Raw genomic sequence first — 10,548 nt, forward strand, 5'->3', positions numbered from 1 at the left:
ACTAAACTCCTAAGTGATTTTCATTTCATGCGTGAACGAAACTAAAATTAGGCCTCATATTTTTGTTTCCCTCCGGATATAAACGAATCATTTTCGTTTCGTTTCACTTGCCGTCCCTATTCGCAACTCCTTAGTTACTGGGCTATGGCAACGCGAACATTTTTTTAAATTGTACTTTGCAGTTACCGTGAACGCTTTTTTTTGTTATCCAGCATTTCCGACACTTTATTTAACACTATTATTTTTTAAGGACAAACAGTAACTATGATTGGACGAAAATGTGCTGTTACATTTGTCTAGAAGAACTAATCACATTTTCGGCCAAAGTTAATTATTGAAGGTCCTTAAAAACAGCAATGTGCATTCAAAACATGTTAGCGTTGCCGTAGTTCAGAAATATTATCCAGCCTTTTCGGCTTTTTATTACACACTCTGGATTTTTAGGACATTTATAAATGAAGGTTGGACGAGAATGTGCTCATTTTAACGTCTGAAACAATTAATCTCGATATTTGCCATCGTATTTGTGATACTCTCTCAAAGCTCTTAAAGTCCAATTAAGCTCAAACATTATCATCCTTAGCTTCTTTTCCATCTTGTCATCTTTGCCGCTTCGAGCAATGAGCGACGCAATGAGCGATCCATTTGAAGGTCCAACAACTCTCCTAATGTGATCATTTTCATTCCGGAATGCAGAATAGCCCCCCCCCCCCCTCACCCCCCCCCCAAGAGATCATCGCGTGTGTGAGGGTGTAGTGGCAGCAGTGACGAGTAAAATAAAAACACTAAAAACCCCTCTTATTCGCTCTTGAATCCGGATAGCTACGGATGCCATTAGATTTTTGCGCAACCGCGCTTAGGAAGCAGAAAAATAATCCACGCCACGGCAGCGATGGAAAAATCAATCTCGATTCCAATCGAAGTAGATTCAAATCGAGATCGATTTTAATCAAAATCGACGCAGTGGAAGAGTACGTATTTATATTATAGTATTGTTGATACTCGCAAAAAGCTCTCTTTTAATTACTGCAAAATGGTGCAATACTTGGAACCTAAATTTAAATTTCAGTAAATGTAACTCCCTTTCAATTTCTCTTAAAAAATCCCCTATTATTTTTCAATATTCAATTAACTTCGAGCCTATTCAACGCGTTTCGGCTGTGAAGGATTTAGGCGTCATTACTGACACCAAACTTAACTTCTCGGAACACATTCATTCAATCAAGAGCAAAGCCATGTCACTTTTAGGTCTCCTCTACCGCTACACAGAAATAGCCGATCCCACAGCTTTAAAATCATATTTCTCGGCATTTATCCTTCCAGTCACCGGATATTGCTCTCCCATATGGTCCATCGCAGCCCCCTCTAACCTCACCTCTCTTGACAGTATAACAAGCTTCTTCGCCAGAATCGTAAGACGCAGAGTTCCCCACTTACGTGACATGTCCACCAGCTCACTCTTATCTTCCCTATTAATGACTGATCTCTCCCAACAAAGGATTAAAACAGACTTAAAACTTATTCATAACATTCTAAATTCACACATTGATTGTCCTGATTTGCTTTCATCCATTAATTTCAGAGTGCCTTGCCGACCCACTCGTACACATTCCTTGCTCCATACGCCTATCCCTAGACTATCCCTCGTTAAGCGATCCCTCCAACACCGCCTTTGCTCCTTGCTCAATTCTTTACCAGACAATATTGACCCGTTTTTTCTGCCCTTAAACTCATTCATCAAACTCGCCATGTCCCATTCCCCAGCAAGTAAATAAACCTCCCTCTACACCTCCCTTTCCTCGTGCCTTCTATTTTGTTCTTTACTATGCCATTGCTCTTTGTTCAAATTTTTTATGTTAAAATTTTATGTTACTGCGTCACTGTAAATTGGCAGAAATGCTGTATGTGAGCAACTACTTAAATAAATAAATAAATAAAAAAAAGCTCAAAGATTATCATCCTTAGCTGTATTTCTATACTTTTCTTCGTCGCTTCGAGCCATGAATGACTCACTGAGCGGTTTATTTGGCGGTCCAACCGCTCTCCGAATGCGGTCATATTCATTCGGGAACACGGAATAACTGTAGTGATCCGGAAATGGAAGATTTCCATCCCAAAATACGCAAAAATGTGTTGTTATGTGAAGTCTCAGAATAGCCAGCTATGTCCAGCTATGAAAATTCCATATAAAATGGCGCGGCGGAGACGCTATTAGCGCTCAGTGACTCACTTACGGGACTCAGTAACTCATACTCAGTCATTGGTCACCCGTCTCTCGCCAGTGGTCAATCACAATGTAGCTGTCGGCGGGAGTCGAAGCGCGGGCCGCATCGCCCGTGCGGTTTAAACGCCTCGCTATCATTGTATGCTGGTGATTGATCACCCCCTGCCAAACACCCAAGAGGTGGCTCGCAGGGTATTATGTAGATGTATCCACTCGTGCCATCACCAGCAGCTCCTCTCCTTCGCGAGACTTTGGTAATACAGTAGACTCCCGATTATCAGGGCTAATGATGGGGATGGAGTGCACGAATAATCGCAAAACTCGGATAAACCAAACTTTCACTTCAAAGTCTTGAAATGTTCATAATGTACGTAAAACAAACAAGACATTATTATTTTTGTCGTTATTCTGCTATTTTAGAGTGCTTCCCGTTCTCAATGAGAGCTTTATTCGCCAGTTCGCGATCTTTTTAGCGGCGATAACATGGTTGTACTCGTATTATTAATGCTCCATGTAAGACCTGGTTTCAAAAACCACATATCCGTGGCTTTGTGATCGCGGATACAGAAAAGCTGATTGCACGAATGCTTCAACTACTCGACGTCGGACACTAGATTATCAGGCACAACGTAACGCAGTCGCGTCTCACACAAGTTGCTCGGGTTGCAACTGCTGCCGGACGTGTATCCGTGATCACGGAGCGCGGTCGCGCACTGTAAGGCTTGGAAAGCACGAACACGGTCTCCCGTGAATGCAGGTAGCGCGCGATCGCTTCCGTTTTACGAAAGGAATTCTGACGGAAATGATAAATGTGGTGTATCCTAGCATTAATGAAGAAATTCCCATGATTTTGCGTCCGATTTTATTTTTTTATAAAGATTGCGACAAAAATTGAGCGGGAGTGAAAAATCATGTACGGATAATCCGCAACCCGGATAAACCGCAGCCGGATAATCGGGAGTCTGCTGTAACTTAATGTTTGGCTATTTTAGACGAACAAATTCATTATTACTTTGTCTTTTCATTGAACTGATTTGGAAATTGGGATTTTACATGGAAATAAACTTTGGGTTAAAAAATTTAAACATTTTAACATGTTTAATTTAAACATTCGCTTGCCGACACCAAGGGCGAGAACCCACACTGAAAGACGTGCGACACGCGTTGCGGGCCGTACCCTTACATAATCCTCAAGTGGCCCACGCTTGTGTGAGGCCGGAGCGGCAGCCGTCTTGTTCTCACGCGATGCTGCGCAAACCACAAAATAATGATTCATTCATTTGCCGAAATTCCACTCAATTCAGGCTGACAATCCACCCGCATGCCGCCACGGGAAATTGTTGGGGAGGGATGCGTTGAATCCGGGCGGGGGTCGGCATCCCCCTCCACTCCACGAGGGGCGGGCGAACCGTTCCAATAATTCGGTTCGCGTTTATTTTCGGACGCCTCCCTCTTTTAGTCGGCCCGGGAGGGATCCCTGTGTATGTGTGTGTGTGAGTCTAAGTGACGCAAACACGACAGACAACGAAAGACAAGGTGACGAAAAAAAACCACTGTTCGTCGCTCATGAATCCTGATCGGTACGGATGCCATTGGAGAGGTGTGCGCAACGGCGCTGCCGAGGCAGAAAAGTCATCCTTGTCATCCAATGTCATTCTTTTCAACTTCACTTTCCTCTTCGAGAACTTTTGAGCTAAGTTTGCTCCCGTTGTATAATTTCTCCAGGTATTCCTTCCATCTCTCGGCTTTGTCTTCGTTTTCAATTAGAATGTTTCCATTCCTGTCCCTTATGCTATTACATTTTGTGTTTCGTTCCTTGAAATGGTTCCTCACTATTCTTTAGGCCGCTTCCACTTCCCCTTTTACGAGGTTATTTTGTACGTCCTCACATATGTTCCTCATCCACGCTTCTCTGGCTTTCCTCGCTTGGCGGCAAATCTCGTTCCTTATTCTCTTGTAGCAAGCCTGTCCTTCCTCAGTATTCGTATTCTTATACTTTCTCCTTTCTTCAATGAGGTTTAGGATTTCATCCGTGATCCATGGCTTTTTCTTATCCCTAGAACTTCTCTAGCGGCCTCCTGAAATCCACTTTTTATGGTAGTCCAGTTATTCTCAACTGAGTTTTCTGACTGATCTAGTCCTATCTTGCGCTCCACTACTTCTTGAAAGGCCTGTTGATTTTTTGGCTCCTTAAGTTTCTCTAATTGCCAGGTGCTCTTTGCTGATTTCTTCAATTTCTTGAATTTCAGATGGCATTTCATCATCACTAGATTATGATCACTGTCGATATCTGCCCCCGGGTAGCTTTTACAGTCCTTTATCTGGTTTCTAAACCTCTGCTTCACTAAAATATAGTCTAGTTGAAATCTTCTTTTGTCTCCTGGCATTTTCCATGTGTATCTTCTTCGCATGTGATTCTTAAATAGAGTGTTGGCAACCACTAATTTGTGTTCTGTGCAGAACTCTAACAGCCTTTCTCCTCTTTCATTTCAATTTCCTAATCCATATTTTCCGGTTATTCTTCCATCCTGGCCTTCGCCGACGACAGCGTTCCAATCACCTAAAACAATTAGGTTTTCTTCACCCCTTACCTTTTTGATTACTTCCTTTATATCATCGTAGACGTCTTCAACTTCTTCATCCTCGTAGTCTGTCGTGGGCATGTAGACTTATACCACTACGGTATCTACTGGCTTAGTCTCTATCTTCACCATAACTATCCTTTCATTGTACTGTAGGAAGCTTTTCACACGCATTCCGGCGCTCTTTCTGAGCATTATCCCAACCCCAGCATTACCGTTCAGGGATCCTGTGTGTATAATCCTATAGCTTCCACTCCAAAAGTCTCCCTCCTCAGGCCATTTCATTTCGCTGATTCCTAGCACGTCGATATTCAATCTTTCCATTTCCACTTTAAGGTTTTCTAGCTTACCGCAAGTCCTGAGTGATCTCACGTTCCATGTACCTATCCTCATAACTTTATCACAATTGACCGATGTACCCTCTCGGGTAGTCCCCGCCCGGAGATCCGAATGGGGGACTAGTTTACCTCCGGAATTTTTTACCTGAGAGAATTCCATCATGTCAGACAATTTAAAGTTGGAGTAGCTGCGCCTCCTCGGGATAATAATGTGGTGGTTTCCCCTTGCCTTCCACATCGCAGTACTACAGCCGTTAAAGTAAATGTTACCACGCCTGAAGTGCAATGAGTGTCGCTGTACTGACCATCGTGATCTCCACCTTCACTCTTATGAAGAAGAGCTGCTGCCCTCTCCTCCGGGTGATGTGAGGCATAATTGTTGGCGGCCTCTCATCTTCAAGTCACGGTATCTTCACAGGTTTAGTGTATCATTTAGATGGCCTTTCTCACCCAGGGATAGACCCATACCACCTCGGATAACCGCCGCTTTTTGTCCACGACTGCTTATTCGACAAGTAAACTTGCTTATATCGCAGCTAACCTCTATATCTAGAGGTTGACCCACCATCCGCAACCCGGTGGACGCACTCGGTGGCTTAAAGCTCAGCCGCGAGATAATGTATATACTTTTTAATTTTATAAATAAATTTGTATTATAGGTATTAATAAATAATTATTAATTCTTTCCTTAAATTTCGTTTGTTAAATCTTTTTTTAAATTTAATTTCAATTTCTATGTGTAATTATCCGTCCCTAATGACAATTATAGAACTAATGATTCCTTTTAATTTAAGTTTACTAATTGTAAGACTAGCCATGGAGATGACGTTGTCAGCTGAAATGCACAATTTATGCGAAATTTCCACAGAATAAAAATCATTCTCCTTCTCCTGGATTCGAACCCAGATCCCCCAGATTTTCGGTCGCTTTCTGGTGCTTTAGCGAGTTAAGCTACCGAGGTAAAATTTCTATTTTGTCAATCGATGAATTGAATGAGATCCTATCCCGGTGAGGTTTTTATTTTTCCGCTTTTCTACACTTCAAAATATTGTGTTTAAACTAATTTACAAATATTTTGGAAACCTGGAAATTTGTGAACGATACTGTACAAGGTGGTCGGGACTGCTGAGCATATAATGCGACTAGCAGTCCAAGTCCTATGGTATTTTCCAATTTTTTTATATTGCATTACACCCGGACGAATGTCCACTGACTTACTGAGATCATCTTCGTCCAGTTCATCCTGAAACAGTTCTCTTCGTGAAAATAGACGCGTGTGACTCACGCGCCTCTTGTCCCTTTCACCATCCTACCCCTCGAACCGTTTCGAACTTCCCCTTCTCTTCCCTCGGCGAAAAAATACCCTCAACACCTCCAGGGATTTTCCCTGCCCTGCTTTTTCCGGGGCGTCGTTATTAGCGCCGTCTCGACGCTAATGGAGGCGTCAGCGAGGGGGAGGAGTTTTGGCCGTTGGCGTGCCGAGAAGGGGATCGGGGGGAAAGAGGGGAATTGCCTCTCCTTCTCCAGGGTTCGTTGAATCGTCGACGGGGAGAAAATTTGAATTTAGGAGGCTGGCGATTGGCCTCGAGGATCGAGAAACATCGAGAGCCGAATCCTCGAATTCGCCTTCAGCGCTATGGTTGAGCTAGATTTTGGCGCAGAATTGATAGAGATAAGCTGATGCTCATCAGATGCTGCAAAGGGAGCACGTTCATCTATGGAAGCGAAGCTTGGACGTTGACAGTAACAGGGAAGTCAAAAGTGGAAGCATTTTGAAATGTAGTGCTACCGAAGAATGATGAAGATAAGATAGATCGACCGAGTAAGTAATGAGGAAGCGTTAAGAAGAGTGGAAGAAAAGAGAAGTCTCCTAAAAACCTTTTGGAAAAGACGGAGAACTTATTTGGGGACATAATGATACATGATGACTTCATGAAAAAATCGTAGGACAGGTGAAAGGGAAGAAGGGCAGAGAGGGCCCCGAATTATTATTATTATAGTATTCCTCCAATGAAGTTAGGTTTTCATGGAGTCCTAAAGAAGTATTCTGGGAGCCTCCCTTTCCTTCCAGCACTGTCTTCTTCAAATCATTGTAAGGCCTACTCCCTTTCAATCTATCTAAAAGACGTATTCTCTTCCTTCCCCTCTTTCGTTTACCTAACATTCTACCCTCTAACACCGTTTTCAACATCCCCATCCCATTGAGTACTCGCTCCATCCAAACCTTCTATCTCCTCCGTATCTCATCTAAAAGTTGTCTCTCCTCACCCACCATGTCCAGCACTTCGTCGTTTCTCCTGCTTTCTGTCCCATTTCACCTTCTCCATTCTTCTTTTCCGAATGAGTTATATAAAACAGGCTATATATGTAAAAGAGATTAAATACGTTATTACGAAAAGGCTAGCGGATTGTAGGGCGGAATGGAGAGCTTCGTCAAATCGATCTAAAGCTTGGCTCACAGTATTATTTGTTCCGTTCCTCTTAGTGATAACTTTAGCGATCGCTTTTCGCGACCGGAAAAGTGATCGCTCGAGTGATCATTTTTTCTGAATGACGCGATCTCTCCCATTCTATTAACTATTTCTCGACAGGGAGCACAGAAAGTTAGTATCGTCAGTCGTTGCTCTCGTCCAATGTCTCTCTCATCATTAATTTTCAGAATAGGTGAGAATCCACTATCGTATTGCTGAACCCACTCGCCGAAAGTGACTCAAAGATGAGTTGTTTCAGACAATTATATTCGCACATTTTTTTATTATGGTTTATCAATCAAAGTTTCTGGTAAATTGGGGTCATTTACTCTCACTTGACTTCGCAATTTACTAATTCATATGACAAACCTAAGATCATACTAATTCATATATTCGAGTGATAACGAAGAACGATAATTCCTTCTTATTAAATACAGCTTCATTCTCACATCCCATATGGTCTAGTGGCTAGGATATCTGGCTTTCACCCAGAAGGCCCGGGTTCGATTCCCGGTATGGGAACTTTTTACCTAAAGATTTAATTTTCAGTTTACTAATTTTGGTTAACCCTGTTTATCAAAGATGGTACCAAAGGTTTATAGGGTACTTCTAACTCCAACGAACTCCTCTACACACGGTGTTTCAGAGGGAATCGGTAGTACTTCACGAGGTGGTCGGGGAGGCAATTTTAAGAAGTTTTTGTCCCTCAAACATAGGGTCGCAATTTCCTATCTCATTTTTTTGACTCCCATTCCGAGAGAAAGAAAACTGTTTGATTAACAATAGTTGTAATTATTCCTTTCTTAGCTCCAACTACAACTCGTACTAAGCTAAGTTATATTTAAAATAGAGAGAATAAAAAAGTTGCTTTGATCCAAATCAAAACGTGTATAGTTGCTCGGATACCAATCAGTAGGGCTTGAAAAATGGGCAGAGTTTATTTCATGTGCATATTTTTCAATACAAAGTACAAGTTCGTGATTTTCTTAACGCTCCCGATATTCGTTCAATTGTATTAGGCTCAACTATGTGGAAATCAATACACGAAAATGAAAAGGAGACTTGGTTGATTTCCACAGATTTATTTCGTCCGTACGACATGTTTCGAACCATAGAGGTCATTATCAAGTACAAAAATTTCGAATGTTAAGCAAACATATTTACTCTTTCTTTCCCCCAACCCCTTCAAAGAGTATATATGTTTGCTTAACATTCGACATTTTTGTACTTAATAATAATCTCTATGGTTCAAAACATGTCGTACGGACGAAATAAATCTGTGGAAATCAACGAAGTCTCCTTTACTTTTTCTCCCGATATTCGATCTCTCACCGCGATGACACTTAAGCTTGACCCGTGTCTTTCAGCCCATCATCCCTCTCGTAAATCTGATACTTTATCTCATTTCATTCATCTTTGAGCTGAACAGGGGGATCTCCCCCGATCAGCAACGATATAAGACGGCAAAAAATGAAAACTTCTCACCTTCGACCTGAAGACGGAAAGAGGATGGCTTCCGAAAATGTTGTCAACCATAAACGACAGACGCGGCTGGAGAACCCGAAAATTAGCAGTCAACGTGAACAATGCCGCGGAAACCTACGCACGAATTTCATCTTTGGGCTTGATTAAACGAGAACTTTGAGCGAGTGTCAACAATACGATTGCGCACTATCAACATTTTGATATTAATCGTTTAAGATAATTATAATCGCACATTTTCGTCCAACCTCAATTATTTAAGGTCTTTAAAAATCCAGATTATTAAATAAAATATCGAAAAGGCTAGATACCCAAAGAAAATAGTTTCCATGGTAACTACGACGTGTATCCACATAAATGTCTGCGTTGCCATAGCTCAGTAATTAAGGAGTTGCGACCCCATGTTTATGGGACAAAAAATTCTTAAAATTGTATCCCCGACCACCTCGTGAAGTACTGTGATTCCCTCTGAAACACCGTGTGTAGAGGAGTTGGTTGGAGTTAGAAGTAACCAATAAACCTTTGGTACCATCTTTGATAAACAGGGTTAACCAAAATTAGCAAACTGAAAATTAAAACATTAGGTAAAAAGTTCCCATACCGGGAATCGAACCCGGGCCTTCTGGGTGAAAGCCAGATATCCTAGCCACTAGACCATATGGGATGTGAGAATGAAGCTGTATTTAATAAGAAGGAATTATCGTTCTTCGTTATCACTCGAATATATGAATTAGTATGATCTTAGGTTTGTCATATGAATTAGTAAATTGCGAAGTCAAGTGAGAGTAAATGACCCCAATTTACCAGAAACTTTGATTGATAAACCATAATAAAAAAATGTGCTAATATAATTGTCTGAAACAACTCATCTTTGAGTCACTTTCGGCGAGTGGGTTCAGCAATACGATAGTGGATTCTCACCTATTCTGAAAATTAATGATGAGAGAGACATTGGACGAGAGCAACGACTGACGACACTAACTTTCTACGCTCCCGGTCGAGAAATAGGTAATAAACGTCGATTTTTTTCACCGATGTTTAAAAAAAAACATGAATCTTCCATAGGGCATTGTGTACCGTGGCCGAATGATTAAAGCGAATGCCTCCTGGAGGGAATCCCCCAAAAAATCTTTTCTTCAGCCTCAGTAATTTTTTATAGTTGGCTCCTGGATGTCCTTCCTAAAAAATTGTAATTAGAACCTATTTTTTAATTAAAAATCACCAAATTAGGTTTATTATTGAACTGATCGTCACGTATATCCATTATAAACTAATTATTTCACTACTTTTATCCTACAATCCTCAAAATCCTATCCTATCCTTTGCACAATATGCACAATAACGAACTCTTTGGTGTTAAATGAGATTTGACGACCCCAATTTAACTGAAACTTTGACCGATGATCCATAATAAGAAAGTGCGATTATAATTGTTTATGGCTCAGTAAAGA

The 10,548-nt window shown here is 41.4% G+C and overlaps 2 non-coding genes across 2 annotated transcripts; one reads left to right on the plus strand and one right to left on the minus strand.

The window, feature by feature from the left end:
* The first annotated feature begins 8,065 nt into the window (after positions 1 to 8,065).
* Positions 8,066 to 8,137, plus strand: Trnae-uuc. Its single transcript has one exon. It is a non-coding gene; the product is annotated as a tRNA-Glu (tRNA).
* A 1,552-nt stretch (positions 8,138 to 9,689) lies between these two features.
* On the minus strand, positions 9,690 to 9,761 carry Trnae-uuc. Its single transcript has one exon. It is a non-coding gene; the product is annotated as a tRNA-Glu (tRNA).
* Between the last annotated feature and the right edge of the window lie 787 nt (positions 9,762 to 10,548).

Source organism: Ischnura elegans, chromosome 5 (assembly GCF_921293095.1).
Source record: "Ischnura elegans chromosome 5, ioIscEleg1.1, whole genome shotgun sequence".
NCBI lineage: Eukaryota > Metazoa > Arthropoda > Insecta > Odonata > Coenagrionidae > Ischnura > Ischnura elegans.